This window comes from Hippocampus zosterae, chromosome 3, assembly GCF_025434085.1.
Source record: "Hippocampus zosterae strain Florida chromosome 3, ASM2543408v3, whole genome shotgun sequence".
Classification (NCBI taxonomy): Eukaryota; Metazoa; Chordata; class Actinopteri; order Syngnathiformes; family Syngnathidae; genus Hippocampus; species Hippocampus zosterae.
This window is the reverse complement of record NC_067453.1, coordinates 13,392,196-13,411,253: the sequence shown is the minus strand read 5'-3', so window position 1 is coordinate 13,411,253 and position 19,058 is coordinate 13,392,196. Positions and strand designations below refer to the sequence as shown.

The 19,058-nt window shown below is 43.4% G+C and overlaps 1 long non-coding RNA gene across 1 annotated transcript; it reads left to right on the top strand.

The window, feature by feature from the left end:
• The first annotated feature begins 4,219 nt into the window (after window positions 1-4,219).
• LOC127598209 (uncharacterized) lies at window positions 4,220-8,394 on the top strand. The gene is made up of 3 exons (XR_007961876.1): window positions 4,220-4,268; window positions 4,338-4,415; window positions 8,233-8,394. It is a non-coding gene; the product is annotated as an uncharacterized LOC127598209 (long non-coding RNA).
• The last annotated feature ends 10,664 nt before the right edge of the window (window positions 8,395-19,058 follow it).

The window sequence follows — 19,058 nt, the reverse complement described above, 5'->3', positions numbered from 1 at the left end:
CCATCGTAAAACATAAGGTAAACACACTATACAAAAATGAATAAAGAACGTAATGTAAGGTACTGTATTCATTTCATCTTAACAACTGTTTTGAAAAATGTACCTCAATCTTTTACATTCATTTACATTCATTGAATATGGATGACATTGTTTTCTTTTCATACATTCTCAAATGTTACAGAAATGTTACATTCTCAAATGTTAAGAATCAATTCTTAATGTTGGCTGTGGTTCAAAGCTTGTCGAAATAACTTGTTCTCCCCAGTCAGCAAAAATTGCTCTGTGGCATCCGAGTGACAGGTTCGCAATTCAGCCATCTTCTCTCTGGTAACCTAGGTGTCTGCCTCTCTTCCCTTTGTCAGTTCAGTGTTGGATGCAATAGATTCATATGAGCAGTAGATACATATTTCTACATTGAATGCACAAGAAAAAAAAATCCAGTTCAAAACACAAGGGGAAAGGAAGGTATGGAATGCCACTATTGTCTGGCGTCTCAATGGTTATTTAATGTCATGTCTTTGTTTGGATAGAGGAACCAGAAACAAGGGACCATCAACAGGATCTCTTAATATTCGTCCTTTGGCTACTAGTTTACTTACAGTAAGTAGCCTGGACAGTAGTCAATCACAGGGCTGAAACAACCATCCCACTATCTATTTATATCTTTATCTATTATAATCTATTTAGTTCACCACGGTTCCTCCCGGATGCCTCAGGTAAAAACATGTACAGTCAAACCTCTTTTCAAACGTTTACGTTTGTACCCCTATAACATTCACATTTCAAAGTTCCCATTTCACTTGAATCATTTTCAATTCGCAGTTTTGGCTTACAACACACACCTTTATAATGTAAAATTCATTATAACAACAAGATTTTTCACACAAAATAGTGAAAAGTCAGTTTCTTCGTACCATGGGAAGCTAACTGCCAACGCGACCTTGTGTTTCCCCTCCATCGCTACCGATCAACTCGGTACGTTGTTGTACTATGAATATGAATTGGCAACATTGACGATTTCGACAATCATCTGTAATGAGGAAAAATTATGGCAGTGTTCGAGGCCAACAGATTAAATGATGATTGGAAACGGCTTTGGGGCGCAACACATCCTGAACTGGAGAAGGCACTTTTCATTTGCTGACTGAATCTTTTCTTCATACTGTATACACATAATTCACATGTTTATATTGTATTATATGTTTATGTTTTCACATCTACAAATGTTCACTTCATAGTTGGCGGCCGTTTTATTGCAAATGCTCCAAACGGACTACCATTATAACGTACCGTATATATTTGTTATAACTAGAGCTGTCAAACGATTAAAATATTTAATCTAATTAAAAATGCAACTGTCATAATTAACTCAAATTCACTAAAAGTTAATCAAGATTACTCACACAATTTTTTAATCATGATCTGAATTTCCTTTTATATTTTTTGTCCTATTTTTCCCCATTTTAATGGTCTCATCAACATGGAATCATGAATCAGTTTTCTACGTGCAAAATGCAAATGTTTACTGAAATAACAATTTCAATTTTCAATTTTACATGAACATTTTTAACTTGGAGCGGTTATTCACACAATCTCTCACACAATATTACTGTCCATCAACAACAGTGAAAAAAATATTTTGTCATACAACAGCTGCTTTAACAGCTCTTTTTATGGACTCAAAACAGAGCAACATAACATTATAAAGTGCACATCTAAGGTAAACTAGTCCTCAGCCTATAGTGGATTTAAGCCATGGTTGCATACTTTTTTTTTCTCAAGTTTGCTTTGAACACAGCAGTCAGGCTATGTTGATTCTCTTGGTTCTTCTTGCGCAAGTCTCTCTACGGTTTTGTGTAGACATCATTTCGGATGACTACACTTGGTTCGATGGCAACTAGTGATGGGTCCAGCGACACCGATGCGTTGACACATGCGCTGGGCTCACAGAGCAAACCACGTGTCGATGCATGTGCTGCTTCATTACGTCACGTGATTGACACGTGATCTGCACCGGCGCAGTTCAGACTACATCGGCTGCGTTGACACAGTCCAGGCTTCTAAATGACACATCGGCTGCGTTGACACAGTCCAGGCTGCTAATTGACACATCAGCTGCATTGACACGTGAACTGCACCGGTGCAGTTTAGACTGCATCGGCTGCTTGGCACAGTCCAGGCTGCGCCACTTTGTCCAGGGGGCGTCGACTCAGTGCAGAGGGCGTTGACGCAACAAAAGCCCGCCACACAGTGTTTATAAGGAAGTGGGTCTGGCGACACAATGCCACCTGCCGAAAAAGCCAGACCTCACTCACGCTGGCTTGTCGAAATTCGTGTAACTGCAGACTTCGTGTTCGTGCCTTGCCTTCCTTGCCAATTATGAAGCAGAGACACAAATCATCCACAGTGTGGGACGATTTTGATGTCCTGGAGAATAAGGTATTATTTATTTATTTATTCAAATCACCTTCTGTCGCCGAGAGCCTCTGGGCAAGAGGCACTCGCCGAGTGCCTCTCAGATTATTGACATGTGTTGTACATGTGTCCCCCATTGACATCTATACATTTTTGAGCACGGCACAGGATGTTGGCTGATACTGACTGCAGCTCTGCTAAGGTGATGCTTCGGATAGTGTTGGTGATGTTCTGTTTGAGTTCGTTCAGGGTATGAGGATTATTTGCGTACACCTTTTCTTTTAAATTCCCCCATAGATAAAAATCGCATGAGGTCAGGTCCGGAGACCGTGGTGGCCATAACCCCTTGCTCACAGTTCGCTCTTCCGTAAAGACTTCATGAATGGATGCCAGTGACATGTGGGACGTGTGACATGTTGCACCATCTTGTTGGAAGAAGGAGTACATTCTTTCTTGTGGTGTTAGTTGCTCGTAAAACTGTTCCAAGATGCCCAGATAAACATCGGTATTCACTGTTGATTCAAAGAAAAATGGGCCCACTATCCGTGTTCCTGAAACTGCACACCAAACACCGATTTTCTGGTCATGTAGTGGTTTTTCGCGTGTCATGTGGGGATTCACAGAAGACCAGTACCGCGTATTCTGGGAATTTACGTATCCTGATAAGTGAAACCATGCTTCGTCCGACATAAAGTATAGCAGTGGGTCCAAAAGTCCGTCTGCAATGCTAGTCAGCAACCATGTACAGTAATTAATGCGTTTAGCTTTATCGGGCTGCTTTAGTTCCTGAACACATGAAATTCGGTATGGTTTCAGTTTCAGAGAATTCAGTACACGCTGACATGTCGTTCGTGATACACCAACTTGCTGGGATAGTCTCCGAGTTGACTTGTGAGGGCTATTTGTAATTCGCTGCTGAACATCACTGACAACTTCGGGCGTCCGGACTAATTTAGGTCTCTGCTTCTTCACGTTTGCGAGAGAGCCAGTGTCTCGCCATTTCTTAACCAGGCTCTGAACACAACGTTTAGCCGGTGGTTTTGTTTGTGGGTACTCGCGAGTGAAGGCCTCTTGTGTTTTCTTAATTGATCCGGTTCGCACATAGCCTTCCACAATCACTATTCTCTGCTGCAAGGAAAACACCATTTTCTTGAGGTATGGTACGCACCCGGAGAAGGTAGGAGCACTACTGTTCGTGTATAATCTAAAACAAACAAAAATTGGCTCAGCGCCAACGTGTATAACCGGAGCAGTTTTGGAACACTTCCAGCATCTCTTGTAACCTGTAAGTAATAAAAACAGGTTTGGGAAAGACTTGGGTCACTTGTAACATTCACGTAATTAAATACATGTTTTGAAAAAAATTAAAAAAATATTTTAATTTAAAAAAAAAATCCGGGCTACTTTTAAGTGGGCCACCCTTTACCATTCTAATCCAAATACATTTCAAGGTAACTCTTAGTTACTTCTTATTCACATTTCATTACAGGTGAAATGTCGAATTTGCCGGGTCGAATTGTCATACACCAACAGAAGCACCTCCACCATGCTGAGGCATTATCGGGCCAAGCATGAGAATGAAGTTCGCGAGACACCCAGTATTACGCCAGGTATACAAACGTTCACTCATCTTTTCACGGTTGCTATGTTGATGATTAATTGGCAATCATTAATTATTACTGGTTGACTCTCCACTCCGTGTTTGAAAATCAAGCTTCCAGGAAGCAGCTGCTCGATCAGGCACTGCTGAACTTCATTATCAAGGACTGCCAGCCCCTCAGCATTGTGGAGAGTAAGGGTTCAAGGAGCTGATTCAGGTCCTTGAACCCTCATATGTTTTGCCGACGAGAAAGGTCTGTGTGAAAGTTCCATAAAGTAGTAGATGAATCCCACATAATGTTTGCTTTTGGTTTAATTTTCAGATCATCAAGAAAATGGTGGCCGAAAAATATAAGGAGGAACGGGAAAAAGTGAAAATGGAAGTACAGCAAGCTGTGGCAGTGAGTATAACGACTGACATGTGGACCTCTGTGAACATGGAGGCCTACTTGGCTCTCACCTGTCACTACATTAATGCAAATATGCAGTTGTGTTCATCAGTGTTGGGAGTACAATATTTTCCACAAAATCACACTGCTGACAATTTGGCCCAGGTCAAAAGGGGCATGATGGAGGACTGGGCCATAACCAACAAAGTAAAGTGTCTTGTGACTGACGCAGCACCGAACATGATCGCATTCACTAGACACCTCCCATTATGCCACTCAATTTGCATTGCACATAGTCTTAATTCATTAGTTAGAAAATTGTGCGATCAGGTCCCTGCACTTACAGACATTAGGAACAAAGCTCGGCACCATCCATCCATCATCTACCGTATATCCGGGGCCGGGTCGCGTGGGCAACAGCTTTAGCAGAGAAGCCCAGACTTCCCTCTCCCTAGCTACTTCGTCCAGCTCTCCCCGGGAGATCCCGAGTCGTTCCCAGGCAAGCTGGGTGACATAGTCTCTCCAGCGTGTCCTGGGTCTTCCTCTGGGTCTCCTCCCGGTGGGGCATGACCGGAACACCTCACCGGGGAGGCGCTCAGGAGGCATCCGAATCAGATGCCCAAGCCACCTCATCTGGCTCCTCTCGATGTGGAGGAGAAGCGGCTCGACTCTGAGCCCCTCCCGGATGACCGAGCTTCTCACCTTATCTCTAAGGGAGAGCCCGGACACCCTGCGGAGAAAACTCATTTCGGCCGCTTATAACCAGGATCTCGTTCTTTCGGTCACGACCCATAGCTCGTGACCATAGATGAGGGTTGGAACGTAGATCGACCGGTAAATTGAGAGCTTCGCCCTTTGGCTCAGCTCCTTCTTCACCACGACAGACCGATACAACGTCCGCATCACAGCAGACGCTGCACCAATCCGCCTGTCGATCTCCCGCTCCCTCCTGCCCCACTCGTGAACAAGACACCAAGATACTTGAACTCCTCCAATTGGGGTAAGATCTCCTCCCCGACCTGGAGGGGGCACTCCACTCTTTTCCGACTGAGGACCATGGTTTCCGATTTGGAGATGGTGATTTTCATCCCAACCGCTTCACACTCGGCTGCGAAACGCTCCAGTGAGAGTTGGAGAGCCAAGTTTGAAGGAGCCAACAGCACCACATCATCTGCAAAAAGCAGTGATGCAATACTGAGGCCCCCAAAACGGACCCCCTCAACGCTTTGGCTGCGCCTAGAAACTCTGACATCGGTGGTACAGTGACCGAACAGCCCTTATCAGGGGGTTCGGTACCCCATACCCTCGAATCACCCCCCACAGAACTCCCCGAGGGACACGGTCAAACGCCTTCTCCAAGTCCACAAAACACTTGTAGACTGGTTGGGCGAATTCCCACATACCCTCAAGGACCCTGCTAAGGGTGTAGAGCTGGTCAACTGTTCCACGGCCGGGACGAAAACCACACTGCTCCTCCTCAATCTGAGGCTCGACTTCCCGACGGACCCTCCTCTCCAGCACCTCTGAATAGACCTTACCAGGGAGGCTGAGGAGTGTGATCCCTCTGTAGTTAGAACACACCCTCCGGTCCCCCTTTTTAAAAAGAGGGACTACCACCCCGGTCTGCCAATCCAGAGGCACTCTCCCTGTGGACCACGCGATGTTGCAGAGGCATGTCAACCAGGACAGCCCCATAACATCCAGAGCCTTGAGGAACTCCGGGCGGATCTCATCAACCCCCGGGGGCTTACCACCGAGGAGCTTTTTAACCACATCGGTGACTTCAACTACAGAGATAGGAGAGCCCACCTCAGAGTCCCCAGGCTCTGCTTCCTCCAAGGAAGACGTGTTGGTGGAGTTGAGGAGGTCTTCGAAGTACTCTGCCCACCGATTCACAACGTCCCGAGTCGAAGTCAACAGCGCCCCATACCCACTGTACACAGTGTTAGTGGTGCACTGCTTCCCCCTCCTGAGACGTCGTATGGTGGACCAGAATTTCCTCGAAGCCGTCCGGAAGTCGGCTTCCATGGCCTCACCAAACTCTTCCCACGCTCTGGTTTTTGCCTCTGCGACCACCGAAGCTGCGTTCCGCTTGGCCAGTCGATACCCGTCAGCTGCCTCTGGGGTCCCACAGACCATAAAGGCTCGATAGGACTCCTTCTTCAGCTTGACGGCATCCCTTTCTGCTGGTGTACACCAGCGAGTACGGTGGTTGCCGCCACGACAGACACCAACCACCTTACGGCCACAAATCAGATTGGCCGGCTCAACAATAGAGGCACGGAACATGGTCCACTCGGGCTCAATGTCCCCCACCTCCCCCGGAACATGGGAAAAGCTCTGTCGAAGGTGGGAGTTGAAATTCCTTCTGACAGGGGATTCCGCCAGACGCTCCCAATAAACCCTCACAATACGTTTGGGTCTGCCAGGACAGACCGGCATCTTCCCCCCACCATCGGAGCCTACTCACCACCAGGTGGTGATCAGTTGACAGCTCCGCCCCTCTCTTCACCCGTATGTCCAGAACATGCGGCTGCAAATCCGATGATACAACTACAAAGTTGATCATCGAACTGCGGCCTAGGGTGTCCTGGTGCCAAGTGCACATATGGACACCCTTATGTTTGAACAAGGTGTTCGTTATGGACAATCCGTGGCGAGCACAGAAGTCCAATAACAAAACACCACTCGAGTTCTGATCGGGGGGGCCGTTCCTCCCAATCACGCCCCTCCAGGTCTCGCTGTCATTGCCCACGTGACCATTGAAGTCCCCCAGCAGAACAAGGGAGTCCCCAGCAGGAGTACTATCCAGCACACCCTCCAAGGACTCCAAAAAGGTAGGGTATGCTGAGCTGCTGTTTGGTGCATATGCACAAACAACAGTCAGGACCCGTCCACCCACCCGAAGGCGGAGGGAGTCAACCCTCTCGTCTACCGGTGTTAACCCCAATGTACAGGCACTGAGCCGGGGGCAATGAGTATGCCCACACCTGCTCTGCGCCTCTCACCGTGAGCAACTCCAGAGTGGAAGAGAGTCCAATCCCTCTCGAGAGAACTGGTACCAGAACCCAGGCTGTGTGTGGAGGCAAGTCCGACTATATCCAGTCGGAAATTCTCTGCCTCACACACCAGCTCGGGCTCCTTCCCTGTCAGAGAGGTGACATTCCATGTCCAAAGAGCTAGCTTCTGCAGCCGAGGATCGGACCGCCAGGGTCCCCGCCTTTGGCTGCCGCCCAGCTCACATTGCACCCGACCCCTTTGGCCCCTCTCATGGGTGGTGAGCCCATGGGAAGGGGGACCCACGTTGCCTCTTCGGGCTGTGCCCGGCCGGGCCCCACAAAGCTCGGCACATTGTTACATATTTCCGTTCAAGCACTACAGCCAAGGAGAAGCTTGCTCAGGTGCAGCAACAGATGGGACGTCCAACCCTGAAACTTATCAATGAGGTGCCAACACGCTGGAACAGTACCTATGAAATGCTGTCAAGGCTGCATGGTGAGAGGGAACCAGTGTGGGTATTTCTGGCCTCCCTAAAGACAGATTTGGCTCCACTGACAGCTGATGAGTTCACCATTATAGGAGAACCACTACTTGTGCTTTCTCCATTCCATGAAGCTACAGCGGAGTTGTCTGAAGAGAGGAAAGTTTCAGGTTCAAAGGTCATCCCGATGATGAAAATGCTTTATTATGCACTTGAGCGCCACGCTTCAACCCTGCACACACAGCCAGTCATACAACTCCATGAACACCTCAAGCGTCGAGTCACATACACTGCTTCCAGTTTGGAGTCTATGAGTGTGTTAACCTTAGCAACATTTCTAGACCCCAGATTCAAATCACTTGGATTCCGCAGTTCCTCCAGGTGCACGGAGGCCGTATCCAGACTGCGGGCTGAGTGCATGCGTGTCATCGGGTGCACATTCGAGGCCCAGCCTGGACCATCATCGCAGCCCTCTGCAACTACATCAGGCATGTTACTCATCATTATTAGTTTATTGGAAACTGTTCTAAATGCCAATTTGTTTGGGGTTTTTTTTTGGTGGCCTGTGGAGTCATCTGGATGATGAGGTGGGGAGACTGGGAAGAGGTGGTGCAACAGCAAATGCAGTATCTGAGGTCCAGCGGTACCTGGCACAGGGGAATATTGCACGTGACCGGGACCCGCTGTTTGTACTGGAAGGACCAACACACTTCTTTCCCAAACCTCTTCCACCTCGCAAAGGAGTTCCTTTGTACGCCAGCCTCATCCGTCCCTTGTGAGTGTGTGTTCTCCACAGCAGGGGAAATTGCTTGTAAAAGACGCAACAGGCTGAAGTTTAAAACATTGGAGCATCGTATTTTTCTTAATAAAAATTTGTGAAGTCAAAGCCCACAAGCATCCTCATTCAAATGATCTTCACATTATTTGAACACATTGAATGTTGCAAAATGAATGCATGGATGTGAATGATATTGTATACACTACATCATCAAATCGATGAATGACCTTATGAAAATTTCTTGGAACAGTTGTAGATGCAAAACCATGCTGGCAGCTACATAATAGATAATGTTAAAAGAAAAATATCCCAAACCATAGGGATCCTCCCAAAAACTAAGGATGTGCTGAATAAAAGATCCTTGTACACATTATACTTCCTCCCAAAAACTAAGGATGTGCTGAATAAAAGATCCTTGTACACATTATACTTTTATTACTACCATATTTGACCTATTGTGTGCAAATATGGGGAAATGCCAATAAAACACACTCTGTTTTAAAACTACAATACAAAGCAATCAGAACAATCACTGGCTCCAAATAGACGGAACCCACAAATCCACTGTTTATCAAATTAAACAATGAAATCTCATGACCTGGTTGACTTCAAAATCACCCAATTAATGTACAAAGCACACAATAACCTCCTTTGCCAAAACATCCAGAAGCTTTTTGAAATTCGAGAAAGTTTCAATAACTTAAGGGGTACTAACCAAAAAAAAAAAATCCAAAACACGAACAAACATCACGCAAAGGATCTGTAATAATAGTAATATCTGTAGTAATATCTGTAATAGGTGTAAATCTGTGGAATGATTCTGAAATGGACCAGAAAAATGAGTAACTCTCTTGCTGAGATGAAAAATAAATTCGAGAGTAGTACAAGAAAACTACACAAATCAGAATTAAACTGATAAATTCGATACACTCATGAAATATAGCAATACATCAGAAATACATTGACGAGATTAATTAATATATTAATGAAATGTAGCATCCATTATGAATATGAGAAAATCGACATATACATGTGCACCAATGAGTATGTACTGTATATACAAACCAAAAGTAAAAGTAAAAATATATAAGTACAGCATAAGGGTAAAAGCATTTGTTGATATGTAGACTTTCTTTCCTATTTTGAAAAATAATCAATTCATATATAAGAAGGGGTAGGACTCGATAGGTTTTTTACTTCTTTCTACTCCTTTGAACACATATTTGTGATAATGACTATTTTCTTTTCCTTTTTTTAATATCTTACCTTCACTTTTTGCCAATTTATTACCGAATTGTATATTTTACATGTTCAATATACAAAAAAATTTATCAGTCAGTTCAGTCTGTCAAGTGGGTTGGCTGCAGGGATCTTGAAGGTCCAGCAGGTGGCAGTAGTTAGTGACACAGTATCAGCACAGTATCAACACAGTGTGTCAGTGTGTCGACACGCCTCATGAGGCCTCATGGACCCATCACTAATGGCAACACTAGAGACGTTTTATTTTCGCTGGGTCGTTACCACTGCACCGCTGAGCGTCAGACGAACACAGAGAAGCTCCACCCGCTCTATTTATATGGACACGGAACACTGTAACCTTCCACACAAAATAGTTCCAAACAAGTAACAATCGCATCAGTGGCATACATCCTATACCTGTATGATACAGGTAACTTTGGTCTTATCAATGGAACAACCTGGCAACTTTTTAAAAGTAAACTTTCCATTCATAAACTCTTTAAGTATCAGTTTTTGGTGTCTCGCGCTGCAGTGGCTGGCAAAACAAAAGTGTGTGGACCTATGTAGCTCGCTTGTTGCTTTGTTGCTTTTATAGAGCAACATAACATCCGCTGTGACGTGTGCTGTGTTAATCTCGCGAGAAAAAATGTATCCCGTTAAAATTCATTTAAATGAATGCCAATAAAAGCGCGCTAAACTGACAGCTCTAGTTATAACCCTTGGGGTACATTGTAAGGAGGTCTGACTGTATTGCTATCTACTATATTTTGTTGCTGCTGGGCTAGTGTGCCATGCATTATATTCAACAAGCTGTACTTTGCTTCAATTTTACTGCTGCCCCAATGTTACCCTTTGAACAAGATGTGTCCCATGTTTTCCTGTTGTTGTTGTGTGTATGTCTTGTTCTGACCAATGTGTTCAGTAGCGCATGTTTTTTGCCGTTTCCTGCTGTATTTTTTCAATGGAATTTAACACGCCTCAAAGCAAGGCGTGTAGAGTTCAGCCAGGCCTTGGAAATATAAGTGTAAAATTAAGGATAATATACATGTTTTTGGACTGCGGGAGAGAGCCAGAGTCCCAGGAGACAACCCACACAAGGAGAAGGATAGCATCCAATTTCTACACAGAAAGGCCCAAGTCGAAATTTGCAATCACCTTGCTGTGCATCAGCGGTGCTGACCAGTGGGCCTCTGTGCTTCCCAATGAGACAACTGCTGTGTTATTTTATTTATGCTATGTGGCTGAAGAGCGAAAAAGAGAGAGAGGGAGTCGGTTTTGTGGCTTGAATCAGATACAGGGAGTTAATTAGCTCATCATGTCCCCAGTGTATTTGTGGTGTTGTTACGGTTGATTATCCCAATGAATGTGAATAATTGCAAACATGTATACATGATTACATTGTGCTACAGCTCAAGGTTTAAAGAGTGCAAAGGGCTTGTTGAATTGTCTTAGTTCAGAAAGTGCCTTCAATTGGATCCTGAAATTAGAGTCGATGATACAATGTTATGATGTTAAAGAATTAGTCGGTATCATCCACAGTATTTTGAAACACTTTGTGAAATCATTTTGCATCACGCCAGCGTGGCTCATTTTGATGCATTACCTGACTTGAGGTGGAGAAATGCGTTGCCAACGCATGTATTTAACTTTCATTTGGCACGAAAGGACTATAGTTATGCATGTTAATGGCAGAGGCCATATAGACCTGTATTTACGATGACTGCACTATGTTCCCGCTGCTTCCGCTACACAAGAAAGCAAATATCTTATCGTTTGATGTGCCACAAGCAGGAGTACATGATAGCAAGTTTTGAGCTCCAAAACTATTTAAGTGAAGCAGTGCTTCACTTCAACTTATGATCACAGTGGTCTTTACTGTCTGTTAAAAAATTCATACAACTGAGTAAAAATGAATTCAGCACCATGACTGAGTATTAATAGTCCAAGAGCGAGTGAAAAATAATTCCATAAAAATGGTGGATGAAAACAAGTCTGCTCCTACTGGTAGGGAATAATTAGCAATAACATAAGATATCCTTTATTTGTCCCACACTGGGAAAATTTACATTAACATTAACATTCATTCATTCATTCATCTTCCGTACCGCTTGATCCTCACTAGGGTCGCGGGGGGTGCTGGAGCCCATCCCAGCCGTCTCCGGGCAGTAGGCGGGGGACACCCTGAATCGGTTGCCAGCCAATCGCAGGGCACACATAGACAAACAACCATCCACACTCACACTCACACCTAGGGACAATTTAGAGTGTTCAATCAGCCTGCCATGCATATTTTTGGAATGTGGGAGGAACCCACGCAGGCCCGGGGAGAACATGCAAACTCCACACAGGGAGGCCGGAGCTGGAATCGAACCCGGTACCTCTGCACTGTGAAGCCGACGTGCTAACCTCTGGACTACCGGGCCGCTTAACATTAACAATAAAAATGTAATTCTGAGCAACTGTTAACACAATGCTGCTCGGCAGGCTGGGAATTCCAGGGTCAACTTCCTCCCACGCTTCCGTGTTTTGACCTCACAAGAACTTGCACAAAAAAATTTGTTTGTGTGCAAGAAATAAGGATTATATTTTGTGTTGAAGTTTCTTCGGTCTTCACCGCGAGCACAGATTTTCATGAACAATAGATAGATATGACGTGCCACCTTTGAAATAGCTAACATATTGAACAATGGATGGAGCCTCAACTTGGAGACATAATTGGAGGAACGTGCAAAGCTGTCTTGAGTCGGAAATCCTGCAGTGATCCTGCCCAGAGATCTAATGATATAATAAAAAGAAAATTGTGTCAAACCGTCCTCATCTTTTATCAACGTGGAGGTAGGCCGATCATGTTTAAGAACGTTTATTCATTTTTTAAATGCATGAACATTTTTGTATCAAAAAATATTGAGCCATTATAGATTAAGCAAAACGGAGGCTCTTGATTCAGCCGCAAGTAGTTTACTGCCCCAAGAGCCCTGGCATGGTATCAGTAATGTCAAGGTGAGATGGCGACATTCATAACTCTGTCAGGCAATGTTATTCTGCTATGCAAAACTTAATTTACTTTTTGTCCTCTTCAACATTCACGTGTTTGGTGTATAGTGAAATAACTTGGTTTTGAATTCTGGTCATATTTGATTTAACATTGAAATGATGAAAAGTCTCCAACTTCAAAAATATTTGATATCAAGTTAAATGTCCCATAGAAAAAAGTCTGGAAATGTTCAACCCATTTTAATTCTAATTGGGTCAATGAGGTAGGTACACAAAGGCAGCCAGTAAGACACCCTTGACCATAATTGAAGATGCTTCTGCTCCTTTATAAAGTCAACAAAACAACTTCATAATTTAGTCACACAATCACACAAGCTCTCATAAGAAACATCTGACACTTTGGGACTTTTTCGTGCATTAATGTTTTGTGTGTGTCTGTGTTATGTTTATGTTGTTTTGTGGGATGTTGGGAGAGCAAACCATCTCAACTGGTTCACCAGTAGTTCAACTACAACTCTGAATACTAGTTTAGAGAAGATAATAACCTCACCCCCCAGCCACAATAACAACAGCTCAGGTTTGTGGACATCTATCTGTCTGTCTGTCCGTCTTGTTCATTACATTTCAGTAATCAGAATTCTGTCCACTGGCTTTGCCGTAGCTGACATTGCTCATTTTTGCCAAGAATATCACTTGAGATATTAGTCCAATATGATATGAGAGTCATTCAAAAAGTAAGGTGAATTTTTCGATCTAAGGACTTCTAATACGGATATAAGCTTACTTTTGGTTTTTTTCAACGTAGTCTCCCAGCATTGCCACACACTTTTCCCATCTGTGCACAAGCTTCCATATTCCCTCAGCATTAAAAATCTTTGGACTGATGTCTCAGCCAGTCGCTCACGACACCTTTGACTTCATCGTCGCTTTCAAACTTTGTGCCAACTACTGTGAACTGCTGAGGCAGGTCAAGAAATACATTAAGCATAGGTGTCAAACTCAGGTCCTGGAGGGCTGCTGTCCTGCATGTTTTCCAAGTCTCCCTGTTGCAACACACCTGATTCAAATGAACAGGGTCAATGTCACGTTTCCGCAGAGTTTGCTAATGAGCTGATCATTTGAATCAGATGTGTTACAACAGGGAGACTTGGAAAACATGCAGGACAGTTTGGACCCGAGTTTGATACCTATGACATAAAGAACAAAGGCAGGGGTCATCTTTCATCATGACAACACAAGGCCTCACACAGCAGCCCAAATGGTGCTCCCTCATCCCCCTTACAGTCCAGACGTTGCGCCTTCAGACTTCCACCTGTTTGGTCCTTTTCAAAGCATTCACGAGAGGCACGGAGTTTGAAAGTGATGATGAAGTCAAAAGTGTTGTGAGCGACTGGCATGAGACATCAATCCAAAGATTTTTATGCTGAGGGAATGTGGAAGCTTTGTACTGATGGGAAAAGTGTGTGACAGTGCTGGGAGACTACGTTGGAAAAATAAAGTACCGGTAAGCTCCCATCTGTATGTGAAGCCCTTATACCAAAAATATCACCTTATTTATTGAATGAACCTCATATAACACCAATGCTTTTTCGCTCATTGAAAATGGCAGAGAAAACAGCTGGAAGGCAATTCACCCTTTCATGTACCACATTCACTGAGGAAAGAGGGGAGAATATGATCATGTTCCTGCATGGAATAAACTACCAAGGCCCAACACAACCAAAGGTGATGGATCAACCGTTGTCCTGAGTCATTTTCAAGATGGATAGAGAATACATTTGTCATTGAACCATGCAACGTTGGGAAAAGATAAAAGGAAAAAAGTAATGGAGAAAGTTTGAAGTATATCTCAGAGTTGTTTGGCTTACCGTCTGCACGGGGGAAAGGAGCCTCATCCATCTGATTCTGTCTTGATGATTTGTCTGTGAGTTGGAGGTTAATGGTACTTTGCATGAAGATTAAGTGTGATCTCTGACAGCGAAGCCCCTGAAGAAAGATTGATGGTCTACTTTAACAGACAGCCGACCTTTAGGCATGGAAGGCAAGTGCTGAATAATCGGGTGTGTTGTGTGGAATGGCCCAAGTCTAAATCTGAAACACTCGCTTGCTACCCTTCATTTGTAGTCGCGTTATTCAGAAATTAATAACAATATTCCATACCTGTCAACTCATACGGTTTAGCCATAGTTCATATGGATTTTGTGGTGAATCTTACGTATATGGCCGTATCTCACAAATCATACGGATTCTGAACATTTCCGTTTTTTTTTTCACCAACTCCTAATCATTTGGAGTTGGTGAAAAAAGTAACGCAGGAATACAACTCTGAACACAGTCATGCCACTAAGTAGAATGGTGATTAAACATTAACCAGACATTGTATAATGGAGATCTACAATAAATATCATTGAAAATGTCGTGGGTTTTTTTCTGCTGTTATTTTGACATATAAAATGCTTTGGTATATTATAAGGATTTTTGGCTCTTTATAATGATTTTTTTGGTAGTTTATACAGGTTGGCGCTCCAAAAAGTTGACCGGTATGATATTCAAATCTGACAGTGGAAGAAAGGCACAATCCTTGATTTTGTAACAAATAATTGAAAAAAAAAGGATAAATCAGAAGTATATTAGGCATAGCCATAGGAGACTTCCTCCCCCTTCCTGCTAAATAATTATTTGAAGTGTATAATAATGTCAAACAACAGTCACACAGCTGCAAGTGCAGTTTTTTTTCTTATTTCTCAAGGGGCACCTGCTCTGATCTAGCTGCTATATGGCAGGGAAATGTTAGATCTTCAGTTATCTTTTTAAAAAACTGTCTCCAAATGCCACAAAAAGACAAATCCAATGTGTTTTTCTTCATCTTTCTGATTCTGCCTTTGGATCTTAGCAGGAATGCCTTTTGTTCCAATTGAGACACAAACCGGTTCTGAAGTTGCACAGGTACTTGGTATTCAAGAAAGATTCAATTGTACTCAGCGTGCCATTCTTTTTAACTTTGAAATATTTTTTTCTGCCCATATAAATATCTTTCCTTTTAACATAGACATCAACTTCTATTAAGTACAGTTTAGTGTCACATTGCGTGGTGGTGGACCCCAAAAAGCAGGCACGAGAGAGGAGCAGGTTGTACTTGAAGAATTGTATTAAAACAGAGAAAACTAAATCCAAAACGAAGACCGAAGAACAAAACGAATCCAAAGTAACAAACAAATACCATGGCAAAAACTAAAAACTCTCAATAACAAAAACATGACTGAACAAACAAAAATGACAGCAGCAAAGAAACAGCAACAAACAAACATGACAGTAGCCAACAGCAACAATGACCCGACAATGAGTGCCCGGGCTGGGAGTCCTTTTAAAGCACTAATTACATAACGACCAACAGGTGTGCAGCTGCAGGGAGAGCCCTACAGTGCCACCTGTTGGTCACAAACCGAAACATGACATATAATGTTTTAAAAGGACACTTGGATGGGCTGAACATCGGCGCTTATATCTTAGGTCTGTATGTCAAAATGATATCAGCACTAAAAATCAAAAAGAATCCATAGTGATTTTATGGCTTTTTTATGATGACTTTTGCCCTCTGTTGGTAGTTGACTTGGAGTTTTTCTCAGCCTGTCTACCTCATAGCAGGGAGTCAAGCATTGTAATGTTTTGTTTCCCGGGTTGGCTTGACAAGTTCTATTGTCACAGAGTGTTTGAAGCGTTCACCAGTCACCACCAAAATTCATATGCACATTCCTATCGCAGGGAGAACTCTTTAATTCGGTCCAGCCAGAGATGAGGCACTGTCACGGTGTGAGTGGATCAGCTCATGTGTGTCAATTTTGGATAAATAGAGACAGGCCCCGGAAATCGGCTGACACAATTCCAAAGATTCGCAGCACCACGCTTCCAGTGATGAGGCTGACCCTTCAACCCAGTGTGACAGTTTAAAGTACCGGTAACTCATTTTTGGATAAGCGGTGATGGACCCCATAGAGGTGGACTTCGGGATAAAAGTAAGTCGAGCTAACCCTTGCAGATTTAAATTTAATATATCACAACCTATAAACAATTCATCTTACAAAAAGCCTCTGCATTGTGTTTGCTTATCTTGGTGACTTATGAAAGAAATCAAACAGACGTGACAGAAACGGTAACAAACCTGCACGCAAGCTGCTCATTTCTTGCTCTTTTAAATCAGCCGTGGAAAGGCTAATTGTTTTGTGATTTTTTTATGCTTCCAAAAAGTGGGCCTAAGTAGAGATGTCCACGTACACTATGGGGAAGACTGATTTCCGTTACAGTCACAGTATTATAGATGTAATTACAATGATTTTGAATGGACTAATAATCGCCGGTCCCTGTTATGATTCCCACCAATTTAAGAAGGGAGGAGAGGAGGGCTTCCACCATATTCCTCATCTCCAGGGGGAGGTTTTAAAGTTGTTAATTTTATATAGACCAAAACAAATTAATAAATTTGAAAAAGTAAGCTAATATAATTTTACTGATCAAATAAAATACATTGGGCTCGTGAGAGAAAACCCACCCCAGCTGGATTTTCCCTCTAAAATCTGTACGCCTGATTTCCTCTTCTTACTGCTTCTCTGTCGAAGGCTACATTCCTGTCATCCCCTAATTTGTCAGGCTCGTGGGTATGAGTGAAATGTGACATTTTTTTTCTTGTGTGTGATCAACTTCAAAAAAAACCTTTACTCAAATGAGCTCCTTTCAAAAACGCAGCGAGGTTTTAGGAAAAAGCACAGCACTTTCACTGTTGCTACAAAGGTGAATAACAGTATCGTTGTTGCGCTTCATAAAAATCTGTCTTGATATGTGTCAAGACACACAGTTTTGGTCTGTCGTATCATGCAGTTTCCTGCGACAGGATCCAATGTATAAAATATCATGATTTGTCTTCTGGAATTGTGAGCAACAACAAGGCGGTTCCACAGGGTTCTCTATTCGGACCTCTCCTATTTATTATGTGCATAAATTATTTGGGACAAATATGTCCGATGCTATTGTGCACATTTATACCGATGACATAATCATATCTGTTATAAAATAAATTAGTTTGGTGCCAAAGGAAACAAGTGTCACAAAAGACTTGGTCGATTTCACTTTGATGAAGAGGAAGTAAATTGGAAGCACATGCACCACATAAAGTCATTATTTTATTGGTTTTGGCTGTCATTGTCATTTGTCATTCTAATTTTATTTGCAACCTTTGGCCAGAACTCCTTTGAAAAAGAGGTTTTTACTCTGAATGGGACATTCCTGGCTAAATAAAGTTTAAACAAGGTAAAACTCTTCATTGTCTTTTATTAATATCACTCTAGATGAGCTGAAAATGTGTGCATCGGAATTGATACGAATAGAAAGAAAAAAGAAATGTAATAATCATTATCTTTATTAGATTAGAAAAAAAACTTGGTATACTTGGCGTTGCCTTCCTCGTGCAAACTGTGATACTGTATTAGGGTGCCCAACATTAGCCCCTCAGTTTTCCCTTCGAAGGTCGCTCCTGCCTGCCATGCACATTACAAGAACGTAGTGAGATCCGTCGCCAGAAACCCAGCATTAAGGGCAGCATGTATTGTATTGTATTGTAAATTCTCTAAAGTGGTGCTGAACTGATACAGTGGGCGTCTGAGAGAATAATTGATAAATATAATTGATAATTATTTACACAGATTTCTGACCGGGCTATTTGCAAAGCCCCGGTGCATCGCCATCCCTGCTTAAGGTGGGCACATGAACTGCACGGGAAGTGGGGCGGGGCGTTATTTAACACTCAAAAGACATCATTTTCTTTCTTTTATTTAATTTTACGAACTCTGTTCGTGCTCCTCGTCAATAGGCTTTCCATGCGTCTTTGTGGGCTGGCAGGGGCCCCATGGCCCGCCCGTAGCGATGGGGCTACTCTGCCGTAAGGAAGAAACAGACATAGATCCAAAGTTCGAGTGAAATGATCACACAATTGTCCACGGGCTGCAGTGATCATCAAAGTCCAGCAACGAAATCCTGTCACGTGGACTCAGCTTCATCACCAGCGGAAAAGAGTCCACTCTCGTTTACTTCGCTCCCTCCTCCTCTTCCTCCGTCTCTCCGCCTCCTCCTCCACGCCCCCCTCCCTCTCCTCCGACGTTGCTCCCCCCCCCCC